Raw genomic sequence first — 25,592 nt, 5'->3', positions numbered from 1 at the left:
CCCACGGCTGCGCATGCGCGGAGTTTACAGAAGCAGTTAAGCTTACAGTGACGCTCCCTGCGTAGACCCTCCAAATACTTTATTGCATATCAACGTGTCAGCAACCAGGCTGTACGCATCAATCATAAGTCGCCTGTGACACTTTCTCTCCTTCAAGACAAGCAGAAACATAGAAATAATGAATTCGGCCATCACTTGGTCTAATCTCTTCCGAAGACGTTCTGTAAGCACTATTTTGTCAATGTCATTTAGTTCTGCAGTTAAGGAAAATGCTGCGACATCCTGCGCTTTTGTAGCACTGGTAAAGATTTGCACGCTAGATGTTATGATAAGCAGTGGGCTACGGGTGCGTCGTTGAGTAGTGTGTAGATTCAAACACATCAAAGTTCTGAGCAAAAGCAAGGTTATGTAAACTATTCTATTGTAATCTGGTAAATGATACGTGAGGCAGGCAGGACTCTGCCGCAAAGTTCGCCTGCGTGAGCACAAAAGCTCTTTTAAAGAGCGCGAAATGATCGCATTTGCGTGTCCTTTGTTCAACAAGCAAGTGTGCCCTGAAATTTTGTCGCGCGAGCACAGTGTTCGCGCATGGTAGATAGCAGAAGTCTTTTCCATCTGCAAATATAATGACATAGGTATAAGCACTTCGCTAAGAGCACTAGTGGATTGCGAATTCGCATTTCAAGACAATACGTTATGGTATCACTTATCTTTAAGGGGCGGTTAATACTGTCATCCGTTTCCGTTCAAATGAAATATTCTGTGCTACCTCAGCGCTCGTTTTCAGCAGCCTCTCTTTCTACCGCCATCTGCACTCTTTAAGCGTGAACACCAAGCAAGGGGCCAAATTGCTATTTTGGTATTCTGTTAGAGCACTACATTCTCGCCTGCACTGATCTAGCTCTCGCCTAGACTTTCCTGGTGTCTCGAACAACACGTGCCTGCCGAATGCACTGCCCTAAGCCTGCGTTTGATGCAAACCACGGGACTCTGAACGGGCGGTATTCTCCGGCGACCACTCACAGAGATAACCTTGCATTCATGAGAGCCAGACCGTGACAGCCAATGAGAACTTCTTTTTCGCTTTATCCGACACTTATGTCTAGGCGTTCTAAGCTCTGAATGGTTCTTGTGAGCTGACTCCCGCGAAATCCTGCGAAGGGGATGCTGTCGCACAAAGTGACCTTTCGAGGACATCATCCGTGGGGACTAAAAGCTTAATAAACGCTATATAAGAAACGAGCACTCGTTTACTACGATGACTACAGTGATATTGGATCGGTGAGGGGAGTGAACACGAGAATGGTTTCATAATGCGACTTTCCATCACGTATGTGGTACTCCATCTGCCCTAAGGGTTCCAGACTCAAAGGTGAAGCTAATGAATGGCAGGCTCAGTTTTTCTCAAGGTTTTCCTCAGTTTTTTCCCGCACACATGTAGCGATTACATTTACAATATTGTTATTTAGCCGAGTCTCCATTAGAAATACCACAGTATAATAAACTGATTTGAGGGATGTGATCCTTTATTTGAGTGCAACTTGCGATATTGATCATATATAATCATTCACCGTTCTGATCCTGCAGTCGCTTCTTTTTCTCGTTTGCTTTTGCTCTACATTTTCTCTTTCCGTAGAATTTCCACATTTTGTTATTTTTCAAGCAATGACTCTTGAGCTAGGGAGGCCTTGAATATCCGCAAATAAATAAGTTAATTGCTACTTGTTCCGTTTAAACACTACTCACTGTTATGCATCAACAGGAGCACAGCATATACATGGCACCACCATCTAAACCGTCATCCCATTTGCACTTACCTTTTTTACAGAAGTAGCAATCTTGAGCACAATACATCCAAAGAGAACGGGACATGCAGTTGTAATGAGAACGAGGTGTCAGTTGTAAGCGATCAAAATAAACGGACGGACGTATGCTGTAGATTCGTCCTATGTTAGAGCGCGAGCGAACCGGCCATTTACCTGGGCGAGTATACGTGATCTTTGCAATCCCGTAAGACGCTTGTATATTTACGTGCTTCTGTCGTGTGTCCTCGCATTTTCATAGAGGCGAAATGATACAGGCCCGTGTGCTGCGTGATGTCAAGTGCACGTTAAAGAACACCGCATTGTCGATATTTCAGGAGCCCTTCACTACGCCGTGCATCAAAATCATATCGTGGTTTTGGCACGTCAAACTTCAGATGTCATTATTATCTGTTCTGCGTCTGTCGCTCACAGGTAAATCACTGCTGGCGGGTTCACTACTATGCACCGTGGGTGCCATTCGCTTCTCTGACACATACGTCTATCCAGTCGACGCGCTTTGTGACCTCATCACGTTCGACTCCCTCTTCGTGGCCGGAGGCATCACGCTGAGTCCTCCATACAACAATGACTTCAACACTTTCCTGGATACTGCCAGCAGCAACCGCCGTCTAACGGAATACGCCATCGGAGTCGACCACAAGTTAGTACGCGCGAGGGCGGTGTGGCCTCGCTATCACAAGAAGTAGCCAACGAGATGGTGTTCCAGTTAGGAAATCATTCGCACGCTTTCTCAGATGCACAATAAGTTCGCATCAGTAAACACGCGGAGTGCAAACGGGCCACACAAGAGGATGGGGGGAGCGCTGTACAGTCAATAATTTTTTCAAAATGCAGTTCTTAAGAGCGTGTACACGAGTTTCGCGTCGTCGTCGTCGACGTAACCGAGCGAGCGATTGGCACAGCAAAGGATGAAAGAAAGCGAACGCGGAGCGCAACGGAAATTGAATGACAGTGATGGCAGAGAGGGCAACAGGAGCAGTGGCGCAGGTGGAACTTTTATTCGGAGGGAGGGGGGGGGGGTGAATTACCTTTTATGTACGTTCGTGCGCGCGTTTCTATGTGTACGTGTATATGCAAGCATGCAAAATTGCAAAATCTCAGGAGAGATGTAAACGTCACCTCCACTCCCCATATACGCCATTGAAGAGGAGGAAAGCGGAGGAGCAAAGAGGGTGGTGTCGAAGAGAGCGCGGGGGGAGAAAGCAGCTTGCGCCGGTGCCATTTTCTAGAAATATCCGTAATAATTCAATTACTCCACATTTCAACTCGTCGTCAAGATGACCATATTAGAGTATCGTCACCTTTGTGTTTGCACCTTTTGCAGGAACCAGAACCAAATGAGCGATCTTGTTGCCAATCCGACGACCAAGAAGACTTTAGATGAGATGTGGTCCCAAGGGATTCACCACTTCGGGCAAGTCAACACGCCCGTGATGGAAGCGAGTGGCAATCCGCTTGAATACGTCACCCAGTCAGCAAGGGGCCTTAAGGTTGGTGCCGCACTCGACCTTTTGTGACTCGCGTAACATGGTCATCCAATTTGCATCTCGTGCTTGCGGCTGCGTCGCCTAGCGAACGTAAGGCACATAGTCTCAAAGTTTCCTAGCGCGAGAAGCATCAACATCGGAGGTAGCCGAGTTTGAGCGTACATAAGATCACGCGTATGCATGCACAGCACAGTGTGGATTTTAAATTCAGTCACATTAATACATAACTTTTTCCCAGCCTTGATGGCAATCCTTGCCATCACAAAGAGACAGAATATAAAACAGTGGTTACGCTGAATTTCAAGCCCATGGGGTTGTGTACCACCACAGAATTAACCACTTTAAGCAAACGGATAATGAAGGAACGTACGAGGGAAATTATACCATGTTTTTGACAGCAGGGACTGAAGTAAGTCCGAAAGACGAGCTACCTGGTACATATACATCTTAGATTCAGTCAGGGACTCAGTCAAGGACTCGGGCATCAGGGATTCAGTCTTGTGGTATAACTACATTAGAAGTTCAGGAATCAATTAAGGAGACTGCCGGAGAAGGTCTGCGGTAAATGGCGCGAAGGCGACGACGGAGAAGAGAGACAGACGCACAGAGGGCACACTTACAATAATGTTTATGCCGGGAAAAAACATGGCTGGTATTTATAGACAGCGCTGTCACATTCCATCGCTGCCCTGTGTGTGTGTGTGAGTGTGTGTGTGTGTGTGTGTGTGAGTGTGTGTGTGCGTGTGTGTGTGTGTGTGTGTGTGTGCGTGTGTGTGCGTGTGTGTGTGCGTGTGTGTGCGTGCGTGCGCGCGCGCGCGCGCGCGTCATATACCACCATCACGTCGAAAGCCACGTGATTGGTAGGCCTTAAAACCTCGAGGCTGCCGATGCGTCTCGAGCAGCGGGTGACAAACATTCAGTGAGGTCAGTGTTCACGTGAGGGACGGAGTTGGTTCCGGAGATGTAAGCGGGAGACTGGCGAGGCAACTGCTGTGCACAATGTTGCAGGCACAATGTCACTTACGTGTGTTGATCTGGCACAACAAGGCAACTTTGTGGCGTCATATTTATTTGGCGATTCCAAGGCAAAAGTTGGGTTCTCTTGTCAGAAACAGCTCTGCGCGCTTACGGCCGACGCTGTACAGTTGTACGCGGGAGCTGTTTTCAAAACTCTGATTAGGCCCTGCTGTATACGCGCCATCTAGGTCAAGTACAGCGTCCGCCGTAAAATTAAACTTTCATGGTATTTACATAATAGTCTAAGTGAAATGAAATATTTAGTAAAAACACTATAAAAACTGCCGATACCCTAAGCCACAATGTGGGTGCCACGCAAGCTGCAACACTTAACAACATCCGAGTGTCTTGAGGGCACGTCGATGTAGACCAATAATGTCCGTATAACAGCCGTTGCACACAGGGATTGATCATTTACGTGAAGCGAGCAACCAGAAAATTGTACGCGTGATAGTGTGAATGCCTGTCTTACGCGCTTTATTTCGTGGTTTTTCGAGGCAGCGATTGTTTTTCTTCATTACTCCACAGATGATTTCCCAACTCATGAGGAACAGGGCCGACTCGGATGATCGGCCGAGCTACACCGTGCTACACTACCCCCTGATGTACGATTCGATGGCCGCTGGCGTCGCAAAGGCGCTAACGTAAGTATGAGTACTACGCTTGTGAGCATGGTTATTAGAAACTGTTGAGGGGTTTACGGGCGAAGCAGGCGAGCGGAAATGCTACTGCGCGTGCGCAGAGCCCGAAGTCGGCGAGCGGTTTCACGTAATGGCCTTCACGCCATTTTACAGGGGCTTTATTCACACGTTTTCCCTCGCACAGTACAGCGGAACGCGCGCAGCGTCCTAGCGTCCTTGAGAAAGCGAAAATACTAGTGCACTGTAGAAAAACGATGGCCTTCATGACTAACATAGGCACTTCAGTATCTTCTAACGCTGCGATACCTCTCTTTAGGCGAGAAACCGAATACTGAAAGCACACTTACCAAGGCGAAAGCTTCATATCTCACATGAGGGAAGACAAAAGTTTTTAATGCCGAAATAGCTTTTGATTTAAGAGGAAGTTTTTATTTTAGGGTGATTTATTTCCTGGCACAGCCCTGGTTTCCTCCAGATTAATCGGTTCCAAATGGGGTTGATTTTTGTTCAAGATGTCTAATCGCGTTCTAAACTTGAAGAATATTTAATTGCTGTGAAATTTGTGCGGCATTGTTCAAGCACTATTACTCCCGCTTTCTCCAGTAACTACGTCTGGAATTTTCGCTATCGGGGAAGCCGGTGCTGCTATTTGTATGTGCACTAGTTTCTTTCTTATCTCATTGTGGTGCAGTATTCTCCCGTAATATCAGAATTTATTTTATAGCTTTCTGTTGATATAGCCATATAGGAGGCTTCATTGCAGAATAAAATTAGCCTTCATTCATGCATTCTTCTTACACTAGGAATAAATTGTTCGCAGCAGCAACATTATTATGCTCGGCGTTCCTCAGGGGTCTATAGTTGAGTTTGTATAGTTTATTGTTTCCCGCGTGTGATAAAACGACTTGGATAGTGTGCGCCACCTCACTGTTCTGTGCACTCGATACCAACCACGCATTACATAATCGCGCTCAAAATAATCTAATGCCATATTAGCAAGCACAAACCTGAAATAGATATCGGAAGATGAAACCAGCGAAAGACCACAGCAAGACAGCGAAGAACAACCGGACAGGACAAGCACTAAATATATATATATATATATATATATATATATATATATATATATATATATATATATATATCGCGTTAGCAGCGCCAGCCAATTACCATACCTTCACCAGCGCTTCGTTGTATGGCAACCACATGCCATGAAAGTTATGTTACCCACTAAGTGTCAATAAACGTTTTCTATGTGTTTTTTTTAATCGCACACTGTTCATTGTATAGGTGGGATATGATGTTGCGTATAGGCTCCTTTTCACCCGTGTTTAGTAAACTTAACAAAGGTGATCGCATTACGTTAGTTGCGAAGGTTCCTTTGAGACACTGGACAGATTCATTTTCAACGATTACACAGTACGCAGTACGATTCCCTTATGCGCAAGTTGGTGATGAAAAATATTGCAGCAAATCCAACGTGCTCTGTTGGGTTTATGAACTCATACAGAGCGAAGCTCCGTATTATCATTCACCCGACGATCAGACTCTCAGGTCGCGACTTAATTTCCTGGACCTTTTCCGCTCACTATGTGGGGTGGGGTATGGCGTTCACGGTGTCGACGGTAATTTCTTAGCGAACATATCTCGGAGGCCTTCACTGGGAGGGTTATAACTGGAGTCAAGACCGGAAGAAAGTGCAGATCGAGCGGAAATAGGAAGTAAACTCGATAGGCGGCAAGCAGCAACCTGAAGCAACTCAACCTTCTGAAATGTAGATTCGAGTTGTAGACGTCGGATTAGCTGCAATCTTTCGTAAGTCCTTAGGTGCACACTATTCGGTTACGGAAAACTTTTATGAAGAAATCTTCTTTTCAATACAAACCGTAAAACTCTCTGATGCGCGAATATGTAAGGATCATAATTATCACTTTTTTCAATTTCAAGGAGCTACCCCATCGACATTCTAGTTGCCATTGGATACACATCCTATAGTGACTACGGGACGAAAGACTGCCGCATGGTTCCTCCAGCCCTCCAGTCTACAGAGCTGCTTGAGCCATCTCTTTTGAACACCTCGTACCCTGTTCGTTTGGTAAGTTGCGAGACCACTTCACTTCTGTTATAACATGTACGGTTGACTACAACGTATTAAGGCAAAAACGATCTATCTATCTATCTATCTATCTATCTATCTATCTATCTATCTATCTATCTATCTATCTATCTATCTATCTATCTATCTATCTATCTATCTATCTATCTATCTATCTATCTATCTATCTATCTATCTATCTATCTATCTGTCTGTCTGTCTGTCTGTCTGTCTGTCTGTCTGTCTGTCTGTCTAGAACCAGCAGACAAGAAAGCCAAGAAACTTTTTCTTGTCTGTTAGTTTTAGTTAATGTCAAGCTAAGAAAAACAAGTCCTTGAAATTCCCCTTTCGTTTATCTAGATAGATTAAGGAGGCGAGCAAAAGAGCACCCAGACATACGCGGCTAGATAGATAGATAGATAGATAGATAGATAGATAGATAGATAGATAGATAGATAGATAGATAGATAGATAGATAGATAGATAGATAGATAGATAGATAGATAGATAGATAGATAGATGCAGCTAAAGTACATTTCGTGCGACGTGAAATGCCTAGCATTACTGTCTCAGGCACATGGCGCGCTCCGCGAAGCCTCTTGGCTGCTGATTGTCGCTATATGCAGATGCACTGAAGTGATGTAGCTGATTTTTCTCGGATGATGCGTTAAGTTTTCGGGCTCGCAAACTCTGGCCGACTGCCCATACTTACATTTACAACAGGGGCGTAGCCAGAAATTTTTTTCGGGGGGGGGGGGGGTTCAACCATACTTTATGTATGTTCGTGCGTGCGTTTGTATGTGTGCGTGTATATATACGCAAGCAAAACTCAAAAATTTCGGGGGGGGGGGGGTTTGAACCCCCCAACCCCCCTTGGCTACGCCCCTGATTTACAACTTCTCATTGTAATGCTCAGTGTGCCGCAAAAATGCCCTAACGTCCGTCTCTCCTTTTGGCCGCGGATAGTCTGCTACTGCTGAGGTGCACGAGGATACCTCTGAGTGATACTTCTTTCTGCCCTAGTTCGCATTCACAGCTGAGAGGTTCAATAATGGTGACTTCACTAAAACCACGCTTAAGGACGCCTGACCTGGTACACCTTGCTGGCACCGGTGAATACGGACAGATTACAAAGAAATCTTAGAATAACAGAGAGCTGAGCTAGTTGGTAACTATTCATTCTAAAAAGATAGGGCGTGCAAACACGGACACAAGAAAGAAGTCAGGACACCACGAACGCCGCGGATAGTCGATAAATGCGCAGTGTTGTACAGGCATAGAAATGATGAAACGCGCCTGATGATTAAAGCATGGCACATCGAGAATAGTGGTAGCGCATGCGTGAGCCAACCGTCGAATTACTTTCATAAAGATGAAGTCAAATGCCTTAACAGTTATCTTCCACGTAGACCCCCAGGCGTGCCGGATTGATAGGTTCGCCAATTGCATGGGCATGCGCAGATAAGTTTTCGTGCCTTCTTTCTTTTGCGCCGTTGTGCGTCTCTTCAGTTGTTAGTCGGCGTTTGTGGTGTCCTAACTTCCTGTGTCCGTGTTTGCACACCCTATCTTTTTATAATGAATACAAAGAAATCTTTGTTGTTCGTGCCCTGGTCGTAGTCGGTTCCCCCCCCCCCCCATCAAGGAAAAAGAACTCCTAGTTCCATCCATGCTGCAGTTTGAGAACCTGAGCGGAGAAAAAGCAAGCAAGCTAGGGAGGAACGGCGGATAACAAGAAGAGAGGCCGCGCAATTTATAACGCAGCACCCGCAGCGATGACCCTGTTATCCGCGGAACTATGCACTCAATCGACAAAGACTACCTGAATGGTACCTAAGCACAACCCTATATATATATATATATATATATATATATATATATATATATATATATATATATATATATATATATATATATATATATATATCACTGCTTCTTCCACTAAGCTCTTTGCCGCCACCGGCCTCTTCCATCCTCTGCCTCCTCTTCTTTCTCTCCACCATGACTCTGATTGCCCGTCTATCTCTTACCCGCCAGGGTTGGCGACTATTGGCACAAGTGGGTATCCCTCACATTCCCGTTTCCGTTCCCACCTTGCCTTCTCCCGCATACACCGCTGCTTCAAACCTTCGTATCCTTCCCCTCCCGTCCAACATGATCCCCGTTCTGCACGCCGGCCGTCGTCACACGGCAGCGCAGCACCATTACCCTCCTTTTTCGACAAAGGAAATCGCCTACATGGATGCTTCATTCGTGGCTGCTCGGGGTTCCGGCGGCTACGCATTGTACCACCCGCATCTTTGGGCCCCTGAGACCCACACCAGCGGGGCCCTATATGCACCCGCCAGATGCACTGTCGCTCGAGGTCCTTTTCATTGTCCATGCCCTACTGTCATTTTCTCCCTCTTCTCTCTCCCAGAGTACGCGATCTACTCTGATTCTTGCGCCGCCATCCCTCACACATAGAACCACACCTTACCCCCTTCTCTACAACGGGAGGTTGAGCGAGCGATCTCTGCACTCTAACCTCCCACTGTTTTCCTCCGCTCGGTACCTGGGCATTCAGGGATTAACGGCAATGAGCTGGCTTACCGGCTCTCACGCGATATATTTCACCGAGAACCATTCATTCCTCGGCCAACATCTTCGGACGGCAGTGGGCGCTCCGTGAAGAACGATGGAAATATCTCCCTGTGCCGTACTCTTAGGAGGTATACCTCCAGGTACGACTTGCAAGCGCCTCTACCCTCCCCTTCGTCCATCACTCACTGTGCTAGAGTCTCGCCTTCAGCGGCACATCCAAATGAATTGAATGATGACCCCCTCTCGGCTTTTTCATTATAAATATGGATCCGATCCCTGCCATCCGAATTGCACCTCTACATATGCCTTTTCTGCTGCCGAACTGTTCAGCAATCCGGTTCTTATCTTCCCCCTTTCCTCTCCATCACCACCTGGCTCGACTGGATCGACGCCGATGGGTAAAAACAGCGTCGACTAGTCGCGTAGGCCGTCGAAATGCTCAGGGCCTAAATTTGGCTGATATAAAAGTATATTACTATTACTAGTACTAATATAGGAATTCTAATAGGATATCTATTTTTCAATAAATTTGTTCTCATAATTATGACCCAATGGGTGTACTTCATTCAGTTCTCGATACTATTTTTGATGGTGCTCAACTGTTTCGCTGACAAATCGCGTCATCAGAATAATGTCATTTTTTACCAAATGGTCTAGCATGTCATCTCTGGTTGGCCCTCAAGGCTTTTATGTCCTCATCAGAATGTCATTTTTTATGAAATGGTCTAACGTGTCAACTCTGGTTGGCCCTCAAGACTGTTATGTCCTTATCAGATTAATGTCATTTTTTATGAAATGGTCTAACATATCAACTCTGGTTGGCCCTCGAGGCTGTTATGTCCTCATCAGATTACTGTCATGTTTTACCTAATGGTCTAACATGCAAACTCTGGTTGGCCCTCAAGGCTGGTATCTCCTCATGGAGAGGCTGAAAAATGACAACATAGCTGGCTTTGCAAGTGTCCATGATCGTGGCACTCTTAGCGCCTTCGGTTTGAAAGCTCTCCACGTAAAATGCGCCTGCTTTCCCTGAATTCAGTCGCTCTGCGCGGCCCCGAAAAGACCAAACTGATAATCCATGACGGGCCATTACCACTTCGATGACAACTGTATTACAACGAACATTGATTCATCCCCAGGTCAGAGTTTTATCGGCCATGTCGAAATTCAAAAAGGAGCAGGCGGCAACCAGTGCTATTGCAGTATCCTTCGGTATGGGCGGCCGTTGGTATACTCCCAAATACACGGACAACGGCCCTGATGGAAACTACTCCCTCGGTCAACCGTGCACGACGAGCTCGCAAGGAGGTGGTCCGGAAGGGCGCCAAATTACAAGCATTGCCGAAGTAAGTACGCAACTTGTACTTCTTTTCCACATATGTCGTGAACTACTTCAGCTTTTTCTGATTGGCAGGTCTATGGTATATCGCTGCGTTATGGCAGCGAGGGTATTCATTACACGGCTAAACTATTTTTGCTGCTACCACACAAAACATTATTACAACCTTGTGTTTGGCGCTCTTTGGCCGCAGTAGGCCTCGCGCAAAAAAAAATACACAATCATCACCATCATCAGCAATGCACATTATTACCGAGCCGCTTGCTGCTTTCTTACCGAGCAGCTGTGCGGCGTTGCTACTACCATACCAATGCCGCAGTGCTTCTTTCCGTCAGCAGCATTATCAAATAATCCGAGCTCTTTAGGCGTAAATACGGGCACATGAATTTTAGTGCTCATAGGGGTCAACAATATATTTTCCATGCGATGTGTTACTCGGATTTAAAAAAAACCCACATGGGTCAATAATAAAATAGTTACCGTGCTATGTATTACAATGTCTAATTATAATATCTGGGGTGTTGCGCCCCAAAACTATGATATGACCATCTAGTGGTCTTTAACGTGCGCTGACATCGCACAGTACACGGGCCTCTAGCATTTCGCCTCCGTCGAAATGCGACCGCCGCGGCCGGGATCGAACCCGCGGCTTCGGGTCAGCAGCCGAACACCGTAACAGCTACAACACCGCGACGGACTACTCACGATGTTTGGTTTCAAAAGTACACATTAAAACACAGAAGATTGGCCGCTTAGATCTGCATTTTTGTGTAGCTCTGCGGCCGGCGTAGACTTCAGTCAAATAATATACTTAACGCGACTTCAGAAAATTATACAGCGGTTTTGTTCTCACATGTAGCAGTCGCTACAAAACAACGTTGTAGTTCCCTGAATTTTGTCTTGCACAGCTACAGAAAGAGAAATATTCGAATCATTTTCCTTTTGTGAACTCCGGTAGTTCGGTTTATTGGTGTGTTTGCTCTAGAAAGGCATGCGCTCATAATTATTTATTATCACGAATGATCTTTTCTTCTCTATATTTTTCCTTAAATCATTTCAAAGAAGACATTGAACTTGGGGCTATGAATGGGGCCACGTAGGTCTTCTTTCATAGCGTATCTACAGGCGCAGCGTCGAGACGACGTCGACAGATTTAAAAAAAACAGCACCTCCGGTGCCAAATAGAAAACTGGCGCTTACTATATAATTTCTTTCCTACTCTTGGATAATAAGCGCCTAATGAATATGTACCGGTACGCTGCATACAATCCGCTCTCCAGTTGCCTTGCACAGCCACACGATGCTACAGCTTAGCGTGACAAAAACAGTCATAGGATTGCAGCCCACAGCACAGCACAACTCGTTTAAAGAGACATCAATATCAACACTGGTCACGTAGCTCACGTCAGCATGGATGATTTTGTGAGGCAGGCAGACGGCGCTCGCTGCACATTGAAAGGTCAGCGCCCGTCCTTGTGTCACTTTCCTTCGTCCTGTCTGTTCGCTGTTTCTTCATGGAAGGTCCCATGCGCTGTAAAAAATTTGGTTTTGTATTTTCGTTCTGTTATTCCTTTTGACTATAAGTTACAACGCATCTTAGATATTACGGACAAACATTACTTCATAACTGCATTGGGGAATTAACCATTAACGTCAGTGGGACCACAAATCGATGGGGCGCCAGTGTGACGTCGCTCACCCATGTAACGTGCCATAGGAAGGGGCGGCTGGAAACTCGATTAGCAGTATCGCTGCGTTCAATAACGAAACGCGCGTACTTAAAACCTTTATAGATTTGGAACTATACGCATAGCGCTTAAATTTGCCTGCGTATGATCAGAAGGACTAGCAATACCTCCTCAACCTTTTCGTCTAATATCATCACAGTCATTCCAGAGTCCGTTCAGCTTAAGCCCTCGACAATTCAACAAAGCGCGGCCTTCCGTGGTCTTCCGGTGTGTGCCGAAGGTAGACTGGTTAACAAGGGAGAAAGATATGACCCATGCGCCCGAACACTGTGCAAGCTCAATGCTTCGACGAGACATTCGTGCATCATTTTGCAACTTCTTCAGTATTTTCACGTCTTCAATTTCGAGAATTTTCGCAAGCAACATCTTTCTTCTCTCCCAACAGGCCTGTAAAAAGTCGAGCTACAAGAGTGCGTTCAGGTACGACGAAACCTTCCAGGCTCAGTTTGCGTACGACAACTCGGCAAACATGTTGTTCACGTACGACAGCAGCCCGTCTTTTCGCTACAAGGTGAGAACGCCCGGTGATGATTAGCTGCACTGGACGCCTTTCGTGATATGCTTTGTCACAGAAAATGTGTTCCTTTAATACGTTGTGGGACGGGCAGTTCTAGCTAGTGTCTTTTGGTGCTTAGAAACAGTTTAATGTGCCCATATTAGTGCAGTAAGGATTGCATGTTGAGACATGCAAGGCTACAGATGTAAACGCGTGCGCGCAGGCACACATAAAAGTGGTAGCAACGATGAAAACTTTGTAGGTTTTATTACTAAAACTCGGGGCAAGGAAGATGGGCACTCGGAAAGAGACCGAAATGCGTTCCATATCATAATTTTTAACCCGAAGAAGAAAAAGTCACAGTTTCGCCGCAGCGGCGAGGGAAGGAATGCGATAGCAATAAATTCGAATATAACGCGAATAATGGAAAACAGCTCGAAATTGCTACCGCGTCGCTCCAGTCCAAAGGACGCACGAAAAGAACGCCCAAAGGACGAGCGAGAACTATCATGCGTCACAGCTCGACACTTGAAGCGCACTGCTCAAACATGAAGCAGGACGCACGAAACGAACGAGCAGGCACACACAGGACGAGCGCGATCTAGCTGCCACAGATGTTACTTATTTCTGTTTGAACAGCGTGCTCCTTTCGCAAACGCGGCCGCTGCAGCGAGCGAAGTGACCTTCGTACGCTCTGTGACCTCAACGCGGACATCGCGGGGAAAGCACAAGACATACAACCCCCCGCACCACACCCGCGCCCACCCCTTCTTTCCTCGAGATAAGCGCACGAAGGCGACCGCGCCCTGTAGGGTGAAGAGCAACGGAGTTCGCAGAAGCAAGGCGACGATCTTTAAAGCGTTCCCGCGCGCACATCGCGCCATCTCGGCGGTGACCGAGAAAGCATGCTGAATTAAATGGTGTATATAAATAGCTCGCCGTTAGCAGTCTGAAAGACGGTACTCTTCGTGGCTTATATATATATATATATATATATATATATATATATATATATATATATATATAGATAATACGGGCCGGGACGGCGACGCCGACGGCAAAAACCAGCGGAGACTGTCCATATAATTGCTATCGCAATAGGTGATGGACCTTGCAACATTACAGTAATTAAGGTTGGCACTCCATAAGAGACAGACCCGCGTTGATGTGAGGGTTGGTGCGTGTGAATATTGTACGAGCCGACACGAGTCGAATTACCACAAAAGCCAGGCTACCCTATTGGAAAAAATTTGCACCATCTCCCACTAAAGGGAACCATGTGGTATTGCGAAGGAGCGCATGGGTCGACTTAAAAGTTCCGTTCATCACGGGCACCTTGCCCGATGTTAACGCGTCCTTGTAAGTGGAGTACACCATAGAGTTTCTTAAAATTAACTAGAGGGGACTCTGGCGCTGCGATCGTTCAGCTACCATGGGAATGATGGGTGGCAGAAAAATTTGCCTAGTCTTCGTGCTTGCGGCTTCAAACGTACTTGTGGCTTTGTTTATTGCTATATTTGGTTTTCTTTGGGATAAAATAATGGATCGTTTTTGAACTTTGTGACCAGATTTGACCTGCTGAGCCTAGAGAAGTTAAAGTGGCGAAGTGAAACTGCTGACTTTTGCTGAACTTCGTTTTTCGACAAAGCGGATGCAGCCGACGCGGAGCCAAAGAGAGCCGAAAGTACGAAGTTTAGACAAATTCGTGTACTACCCATCATTCCCATGCTGGCTGTAGCGTCATGCGTTGCAGCTCCCATAGACACTAGCGCCAGACTTCCCTCTAAGTATTGTAGGAAACTCTATGGAGCACACCACGAATTCACTGTAGTTGCCGTTGCTGTTACTCGTCCCGAACTCTTGTTGGAGCACGCCATGCAGGTTCATCGCGCGTCTGCAGAATCTCGTTCCCCGACGCCCTCACTTGATTGCCGAGAGAGTGTAAGGGGGAGAGACCGCATCGTCTTACTCAGCCCCTTACACAGGCCGGACCCGCTAGCGCGTCGCGTTCTGACTAGGATACAACGCTTTGGTTCATCGCGCGTCTGCAGAATCTCGTTCGCCGACGCCATCGCATGATTGCTGAGAGAGTGTAAGGGGGAGAGGGCACAGCGTCTTACCCAGCCCCTTACACAGGCCCGAACGCGCTAGCGCGTGCCAGCACACGTGGTTTTGTCTACGTTACGCCAATCTGGGTCATATACGGCAGCACGGGCCGCTAAAGTGCTGTGCACGTATCATCATCAAGGCGGTCGAAGAACAAGACGAAGAAGACTTCTCCTTGGCGCGAGCGCGCTCTGCACTTATCATCATCGCTAACTACGGACAAAGCCCAGCGCAAAAGCTGCTTGGCATCAAAAAACAGCATTTCCAATGATTCCCAGTGCCTTCCAGCTGACGGCTTAGCACTGGAAACGCTGTACAGTGTGTCTCAGTGTATTACAGCGCGCTGGGAGGCACTGGGACAGACTGTACAGCGTGGCCAGTGCTGTCCAGTGCAGAAGTGTTGAAAGGCGGGCAAGTTGGTATAGGTTCATACTGAAATATTGGCAGCGCAAACTAACGGGACACAGAAGGGGAACACAAACCCCATCTGCCCAGTGCGCTGAAAGGGGCTGGTAATACTGTACAGTGTGGCCCAGTGCCTTAGAGCGCACTGGGAGGCACTGGCCACGCTGTACATTGCCTGCGCACGCACTGGAAACACTGGCGGCACATTGGAAAAAACTGGGCGCTCTGGGTGCAATTCTTGTAAGATTTGGTATTGGATCGCTAGAAGTCGAAAGAAAAAAATTATCGAATATTTTCGAAATATTATTTTATTGTGTGTCCTACACATACCTAGCTTTTGTTTTAGTTAAGCGGCGGACGTAGGTCTACGCCAAAGCAATCTGTCTAGCGAGCGCGCGCGCGAGCGCTTTCTCTGAAGTATGTAATCGAGTGCACTGAATGTTGTTCTTATAACTGCGTCGAAAGAACTTATTATTGGCAACACATTATGACATTAGTGTTAGTCTGATAATCATAATCAACCTACTCTAGCAGTCAGTCCTTCCATATGGGCTCGTACCGCTGAAAGCCGCACGTCACCGGCAAAAGTGAGCCAATATAACGCTCAATCTCGACGTTTTAGCTCCTGATTTCTGTGCAAATAAAAAGTGCAAATATGGCCTCGCTTGAGTGAGGTATGATGGAAACTACATTTCAACGGTAATTAGGTTCTTCGTAATTGAATATCCGCGTTCTTAAAAGCGATCATGGCGCACGGAACACATCTCTAATACTAATGGTCGGTTCGGCTAGAGTGAACTGCAGCTGTATAGTACGCTGAACGTAAACAAAAAGGACAGAAAATATGTCCGAACGGGTGACGAAAACTAATCTGTTCATTGTGCAGATCAGATGCACATTGCTTTCTACACAGGTATGACTAACTGCTTAGCGAGTCAGTGCAATGGCCGCAACACGCTCTGCGGTTACGCTAATATGTTTTGCGGCAAAACGTGCCAGATAGACGTTCTTATCCTAGGCAGCGCATAACAAACAAATCAACTATCTCCGCTTATGTTGCCGCGAGCGCGAAGAGACTTAAATCTGCGTTTCTAAGCGCGACAAATGGAAATATTGGCTAGTGGAAGTAGTTATAACAAGAAGAAAAAAAGTCACAGTTTCGCCGCAACTGCGAAGCAATGAATGCGATAGCAAAAAATTGGAATGTAACGCGAAGAACGGAAAGCAGCTCGAAATTGCCAGCGCGTCGCTCGAGCCCAAAGGACGCAAGAAAAGAACGCACACAGGACGAGCGCGAACTAATGCGTCACAGCTCGACACTTGAAGCGCACTGCTCAAACATAAATAAGGACGCACCAAACGAACGAACAGGTACACACAAGACGAGCGCGAACTAATTGTCACAGTTGTTACTTATTTCTGTTTGAACAGCGTGCTCCTTTGGCAAACGCGGCCGCTGCAGCGAGTGAAGCGAAGCGCCACTGGCGCCACACCGGCCGCCCCTTCTTTCCTCGAGATAAGCGCACGAAAGCGACCACGCCCTGTAGAGCGAAGAGCAACGGCGTTTGCAGGAGCGGGGCGACGATCTTTAAAGCGCGCGCGCACGTCGCGCCATCTATGTGGCCACTAAGAAAGCATGCTGAATTACATGGTGTATATAAATAGCTCGCCGTTAGCAGGCTGAAAGACTGTGCTGTCGTGGCCTAACGTCTAACGCGGCGGGCTGCAAAGCGAGAGGTCGCCCGTTCGATTCCGCGCGTCGGGAAGAATTTCTGAATTATTTTTCTTTGTGGCTTTTCTATATATATATATACACATATACATATACGGTGAATGACGGCGGCCACCGACGGCAAAAATCAGCCGAGACTGTCCATATAATTGCTATCGCAATAAAAGAGCTGGTCTCTCGCCTAACGGTGTCGAACTCAGGATGTACGGTGCGTCGAGGTGTGGCCGCCGTTCGACTCCCGCTCGCTCGCTCGTTTCTTTTTTTTAATTTTGTTATCGCAGTGATCGTGTTTCAGCCCTAATTACGATCTGGGCAAACCACAGTTTTTAAAAGCAATTTAGATGCCCGATTTCGGCCCGTAACGGGCGTCCCAGTGTGCAGCACGGCAGCGTCCAGCGTGCCTCGTGCAGCGTGCCAGTGTCCCAGTACCCAGCGCCACACTGGTCCAATAATCATTTAAGGCACAGGGACAGTGCCACTGGGTTTTCCGATAGGGTACTTATATATAAATGACGAATACTACCATCAGCCACTATGGTGGACCTTCCCGAGCAAGGAGAGTTTACTTCACACGACAGCGTGGTTTATCGGAAGACATGAGACAGGCCATAGAACCGCGTATGGTGCGATCAGAGAGGTGCACGATATGTTAGTGACGAGCGTAACTTCGAAATAATTCATAGCAGGGCATCGTTGCTATATGACATAACACTTTTATGAAGACACTCTCAGCAACGTAAGATTTGTTGATGACACAGTGCTCTTCAGTACACATCTACGCAACAATGGGCTGTACCGCAGAAGTTCCACTAACAGCGAGTTCTTACAGCGCGCTTTAGTAACTTATCCTCATCATAATGCTTGGCCATGTCTGCCTGCCCTCTCATTCTTCGGGAACACATGACCGTTTGTTTCGCTTACGAAGGAGGAGTTAATAATAAATATGTCATTGCAACATATAGTTTACTTCTACTGTTCTCTATAGAAGTTATCCCACGTAACTGACAAGACTTTAAAAATGAAAGGAGTGTCTCAAGCAGAGTGAACCGAAAACATACTATTTGCACTAGCAGGCATTTACTCTGGCAAATTTTTTTTTAGTTTGTCTTCAACTAACTCATTATTAATGCCTAACTGCGCAACCGTTAAAATGATTGGCTCAAGACCCAAAGTGTTAAGGCAATGCTGTAGAGCACCTTCAGGAACCACCGAGGGAACTGTTTCTAGTATGATGTCTCACGCAGTCATTTTTTCGGCATTGCCAAGAAAGCCTGTGAAATGTAAAAAAAAAGCTACGTGACGAAGTTGTCACGCACTGTTATCGTGCTGCCCTCAGGCGGCCAATAAGTGAACAAGGCCCCCTTCTCCAGCCGCGGTTACCTCCACGTCGTCGCTCTCAGCCTTAGACGACTTATCTCCTCGCTCGGCCAACAGGTTGCATTTCCACCGTCATCCGACGCACGCCGAAGGCCCAGATGCCGGCCACCATCAAAACAGTCTGCTACTTCGCCGTGGACATACGTGCTACAGGCGACCTAGCTCGTTCGCTGACTGCACGCGTGAGGACAGCAGGGTAGCAGTTTTCATATTTCGCTGGCTTTCTTCACAACGCGGAAAAAGGAACTACGTGAGACGTATCGTACAGGAAACAATTCAATGGGTGGTTACTGAAGGTGTTCTACAACTGTGAGTTCACAGTTTGAGTGAATTCAGTCAGAAATTAGGAAAAAAGATAATTTATCAGAAATAATTATTTAATTAAGGAGGAAATAAACATAGCCTGAGTATCTGTAGGCTTGTGAGCGTAATATGGTTTCGTTTCAAATCATTTCCGACGCGCCTTTCAGTTTTCACGTGTTGGCTCAAGTTACGTGGCACAACCTGTGTAAGCGCTCTCCGAATTAAAATCACATGCAGTTTGAGCACATGTTTTATCTTGTTCTCGTTGATTCCGGCCCATATTATGCCATTATGGACGAAGTGGGCTCGTCTCACGTATTTTGTTTTTTGCAGCTCTTTGACACCAAAGGGATCGTCACAGACCTGCACTATAACCTCGCTGCCGACAACATCCAGCACGAAGACTTCGCTGACGTGTGTGGCGGTGGGCAGTACGACCGCCTGCGCAATTTGAAGACACTGGTTCGCTTTACTGCGGGACTTCAAACCTAGCACGGTCAAGAACGCGCTTGCAAGTCGGTCACGTATAGCTTGTGTTGGCCAATACACTCTGCTTTTCTGTACGATTCTTTTTTTTGTATTTCTCGTTCAATATAGTGTCAGTTCACTGTACCGAAAAAGGTACCGAAAAGCAGTACCGAAAAAGGTGTCGGCGACCCTGAAGACGTTAATTTTGAAATTATTTGGTTACTACAGCGGCCACGAGCGTGGGGCTACTAAGCAGGCGCGCGCGCACCCGAGATGCTCGTTGTAAGAGACGGCGCAGTGAAAGCTTGTTTTCGCGTCCTCAGACCGATTGAGTTCGAAACAGCAACACTTCTCGGGTGACTTGAACGCACGTGCACTGGAGCTTCGCTATTCTATCCGCCCTCTGTTCGCATCGCAGCTAGGCGCCGATAACATGGCGGAGATAGAAGCAAGATTAAGACTCTCTAAGGGAGCTATGAGCGCTCGCTTCACGCACGATGCTGCCAGAGAAACTGAGCTGCGCCAGTTGCGATCAGTGGAAAGCATGAACGTGGCACTACAGTGGCAAAGTAAATTATGGAATGTCAAAGGAAAGAAAAGCGATACTATCGGTAACCGGATACGCTTGCCTATTTTGGATGTCTACAGCAGAGGGCAAGAACTGGCCGCGCGTTCGGTCCGCTGTTCACACTTCATTCGGCGCCGATGGTTCTTGCGCTTTGCTCTGACTCTACACTTCCTGTGCGTCTCATGACTAGAAAGTATGGCTCTGAATGAGTGTATTGTGGAGACTACCTTTCGGAACACAAGAAGCTCAATTATTCAAATTGAGAGTTAGACGGAAGGCCGTCTGGTCAGACGAAACACGATGAATAAAAGGCAACCACCAACCAAATAAAAGTTTTAAAAGAAACGTCGTTTCTTTCAAAACTTTTTGAACATCTAAATAGCGCGAACTTCAGGGACGAAAGACAGTAGAATGCGACACACACAAGCGCTAACTTCCAACTGAATTTTATTGAAGAAAACATGAATATATAGGGTAACACTACGCCTGCGCAGCTTCACATCCACGTAACCACATTCACTCCTAAGTGATAAGATTTATCTCTCTAAAGGCACACCACCAGTTACATAGAACAAAATAAAAGTTAATAAATCACATACCACTATCTTGCAATATGCCCAAAAAACTTAAATATGCTTAAACGACCGTCTCAGGGAGCACGCGTACAATGTCCGGGGAGGTCTGCAAGGTCACGTGGCGACGCATTGCCGAAGCTGCGGGTGTACGCCGGAATTTGAAAAATGTGCTGTACTGTTCGCTCATGATGACCAAAAAACGCGAGAGATAGTAGAAGCAGCAGAGATGGCCAAGGATGTTAGGCATTGTATAAGCGTGCCTTCCATTGCTCTGTCAGCAAAGGAACTATGTTTTTTGGGCATATTGCAAGATAGTGGTATGTGATTTATTAACTTTTATTTTGTTCTATGTAACTGGTGGTGTGCCTTTAGAGAGATAAATCTTATCACTTAGGAGTGAATGTGGTTACGTGGATGTGAAGCTGCGCAGGCGTAGTGTTACCCTATATATTCATGTTTTCTTCAATAAAATTCAGTTGGAAGTTAGCGCTTGTGTGTGTCGCATTCTACTGTCTTTCGTCCCTGAAGTTCGCGCTATTTAGATGTTCAAATGGAGTACCAACTAGCCCAAACATGCACCTTTCAAAACTTTTATTTGGTCGGTGGTTACCTTTTATTCAAGCTTAATTATTACTAAGAAGCCCGAATTTCGCAGAGTTACCGACCTAGACATCAATGCTTTGAAGGAACGTTTAAAGGGGCCCTGCAACACCTTTCTTTGTTATATTGGAATAGTCCCATTATTGACGTATGACTCTTCACGAGCCATATGCCGCAAAAATTTTTCGAATCCGTCAAGTCTAAGTGGTGTTACCAAATTAGAGAGATCACGTTCCGCAGCTTTCTCTCTCAACTCAACGCAGCGAGCGCGCGGAAAGCTGCGCGCGGCGTGAGGGGAGGGAGGGAGGGCGGAGGTGCGAGGAGGCGACGTCAGCGCCGGCGGCATTTTTTTCATTTTTTTCTCTCTGGCCTCTCGGCGCAACCACGTGGTCTGTGCCGCCACTTCCGGTCGGCTTGCGTCGTTCTCGTCGAGCGGAGTCGATCGCGCTGTGTATCGCGCGTGCTTGAAAACTGCGCGTCGGTTTGGTAATGTTGGGTGTGCACCTCGAACGCCGTAGTGTTTTCATCGCTCTGCCAACCATGGAAGCAAACGTGCGCGCTCGTTTGGAACGAATGACAGCTGAGATCGGTTTCGGCCCATACTCCGATACACCGCCTCGTAAGACGGCACTGGCAGACGACCCCGAAGCGCCGCCATTACCGGACGCCAGCATTGTTATCGGAGACACGCTGCGCCCGTGCCTCGGTCGGTCGTGAGAACGTGCCGACGATGCAGTTCTCAGCTGACGAGGCAACACTCGAACGGCTGCCACTCTCAACGGCAACCGGCGATGGTCAAAAGCACAGAAATATTCACGTTTTCAGCACTGCGCATGGCGAAGAAAACGGAACCACGCAACTACGAGCAGACGAGCTGTCGGTGAGACCGGAAGTGCTAATATTAGTGCTTGTTCGGTGTTTTTAACGCGATAACATAATATAAACGTACATATTATCTACTTATTGAACTCAAAATTAACAACGAAAGTAATAATGAGGGTGTTATCGTGATTATAACATCAGCCAATGGTGGAACTGCCGACAATCGCGTCATATTTTGCGGACTAATACATCATTTGTCGAGAGAAGAGGGAGCGATTTTCAGCTGACTTTGAGAATTTATTGTAAATTCCAGGCCGTGCGCATCGCTATAATATTTGGCTGGCGTGTTCTCGGGAGCCTCGACTACCGATCGGCAGCGCTTTTTGAGCATGCTCGAAAAGTGTTGCAGGGCCCCTTTAACACCCGAAAGATCAGTGACTGTCAGTGAGACGGACTACTTGTGCTACGCGTGCTTTTGCTACGACTGCAATGAAAGATCTTCACGGAAGTTGAACGGTGACATTCTTATGCCCCCTGAAAAAGAATTCGACGTCGTTCACCAAATCACTGCGACTACCGGTGCACGTGCGTTCAAGTCACCCGAGAGGTGTTGCTGTTCCGAACTCAATCGGTCTGAGGACGCGAAAACGAGCTCTCACTGCGCCGTCTCTTACAACGAGCATCCCGGATGCGCGCGCACCTACTTGCTAGCGCCTCGCTCGTGGCCGCTGCAGTGACCAAATAATTTCAATATTAACGTGTTCAGTGCCGACGACACCTTTTTCGGTACTGCTGGCCTTTTAAGAAAAAGAAATTTAATCCCGCCTGCATTTTATACACTTGCTGGGCAAGAAGTCGGAATTGCCAATCCTTTCCTAAGGGTCTCATTGGAGGGGCCGTAACTATTAGTGCTACAAAATTATCGAATATGTTTTCAATGGTTGTGAAAGCTGATGTGGAGGAGAATAAGTGGACGAAATTTAAGAAATAAAGAAATTAGTTTTTTTTAGTTGTCGTCAGAAGTTTCCATTGTCCGCTGTTTTCTTTAAATTAGCCCGATCGCATCTCTTTACTGAAAAGTTTATATATATAAGATTCAGCAGATTGGTAGATAGGTATGCAAAGAACGCAATGCGGAATTCTTGTCGCTCTGCTACAAGGCTTTTTTGAGATAAAGACCTTCAAAGCAAAGAAAATAACGTTTCCTAGGCCAAAGTTAAGTTTTTTTTATAAAAACATATACACAACACATAAAAACTAAAAATACCTCAGCTGAAGCAAAAGCATGCATATATTTACTTAAAGAAATTTGAGCTACCTATCTTTAATATATATCATGCAATTCCTAACGAAAGACGGCAATAACAGCAGAGCGGATGAGCGCTCCACTCCACCTCTTCGTCATTATTGATTTGCGGTGCTTCGAAAAAAATTTTGGCGGCAAAATAAATTGCGTATCTCTTCTGTCCACTCATCAGGCAATAATATATAAAATTTTAAAATAAATTGAAGAGGTCGACCAGCCATTGTTTGTTCGATCGTACGTGGTATCACCCCCTTCATGTGCACAGGCATATATATATATATATATATATATATATATATATATATATATATATATATATATATATATATATATATATATATATATATATATATATATATATATATACACGTACGCACATGTATCCACATATATAGTATATCATATGTACATATCAGCTGCGGTGGATACATGGTTGAGCGTCCGCTTCCTGTGAGGGAGGTACCGGGTTCGATTCCCAGTGCCGACTGGGAAACCACCGGTATTTCCTAATGGGTAGAGTACACAGACCTGGCGCAGCTTGGTTGCTTCTGTTTACTCACCGTGAAAGGAGGCCCCATAAGGTTCTGTAAAGGCCCCTCGGCGCACCTTAACCCACCTTGGTGAAATAGTCAAGCGTGCGCCGCTCCTATGGGAGGCAGAGAATTGCTGCCGCAGGGTACCTACCGGTAAAATAAGTGGAAGCGCACTTCCGACCTGGTGCTCAGCAGAACGAAGTTCGTAGTCGCTTGGGTGCCCTGGCACCCACCCTGTGGGAAATTGGCAGCATGGGACCGGCAGACCCAAAAATAAATATGATCCTCTTTTTTTTTTTTTACACGACGGGCGTGGTCATCCGTGCGCGTGCGCTTATCTCGTAATGGGGGTGGTTTTTACGTCTTGTGCTTTCAGCGGAAAGATTCCGTTGAAGTTGGAGAGGGCGCGCTGGTCACTTCGCTCTTTGCAGCGGCCCCGTTTGCAAAAGAATTGCACTGTTCAAACACAGCGAGGTAACAACTGTGACAGTTGTTAATTCGCGCTCGTCCTGTGTATACCTGTGCGTACGTTTCGTGCGTCCTTTGTGTTTGAGCAGTGCGCTTTAAGTGTCGAGCTGTTAACGTTGTTTGTTCCCGCTCGTCCTGTGTGTGCTCTCTTTCTGCGTCTATTGTGCTTGAGCAGCGCACTCCACGTTTGAAGCTGCTTGCCGCTCTTTGCGTGACACTCCAAATTGTTGCTATCGCACTTATGCCTTCGCTCTTGCGACAAAACTGTCTTTTTTTCACAAAAATTAGTCCTTGCTTTAGGTGTCTTAAATATTTTCATTACCATTGGCTCGAATATTGTACTGATTAATTTTAGTCAGGATAGCAGCGCCAAAACATTAATGTAAGGGTGCTTGCTTTCCGTCGAGCACATCGCGTTTTTATTCGTTCAATCCATCTCCTTCAAACATATGCATATTATGTGACGGTACGCATACCTTCATGGCACGTCGAGAAGCTGCTGCTTCTGGACAGTCACATCGCTTATCATCGACAGTGCCATTTCAGACGTCGGCAACCTTGGCATCGTTCGCTTCCGATTAGAAATTTGTCACATTACATGCACCAAAGAGTGTCAATGTGTCTCCTAGATTGATTGCCTTATAACGATAAGCAGCATAAAAACTCCTTCAGACGTTCGGCGCATGGGTGGCTTACTCTAAGCCTCCGGCAGCCTCCGGAAAGGACGTGACAAAGGACGTGCGTTTCCATTACCTAGCTTAGCGCAACGCGCGAAGAAACCCAGGGCGAGTTTCAGAGACGTCGGCGAATGCAAGCGACAAGCAGAAAGACAATCAATCGAAATATCGAGATCTTAAAAACTACATTTTCCTACTGTACGATAACTTAAACGCGAACGGCAAACCAGCCCTCCTGTTAAATTAAGCCCATCCACTGGCATGCGTCCATTTGCTCATGTCTAAAAGGGACACTAAAATAAAAACGATTTTTCTCTCATTACTAAATTTTCTTTTCTATACTCCAAAATCCCCACGCTTGCCGCGAGAAGCCGCTTGCTAAGCGAGAAAATGCGCAGAGAGAAAATGCTTGAAACCTTAAAA

The sequence above is a fragment of the Rhipicephalus sanguineus genome, chromosome 2 (assembly GCF_013339695.2).
Source record: "Rhipicephalus sanguineus isolate Rsan-2018 chromosome 2, BIME_Rsan_1.4, whole genome shotgun sequence".
Lineage (NCBI taxonomy): Eukaryota > Metazoa > Arthropoda > Arachnida > Ixodida > Ixodidae > Rhipicephalus > Rhipicephalus sanguineus.
Note: the sequence above shows the minus strand (reverse complement) of the source record.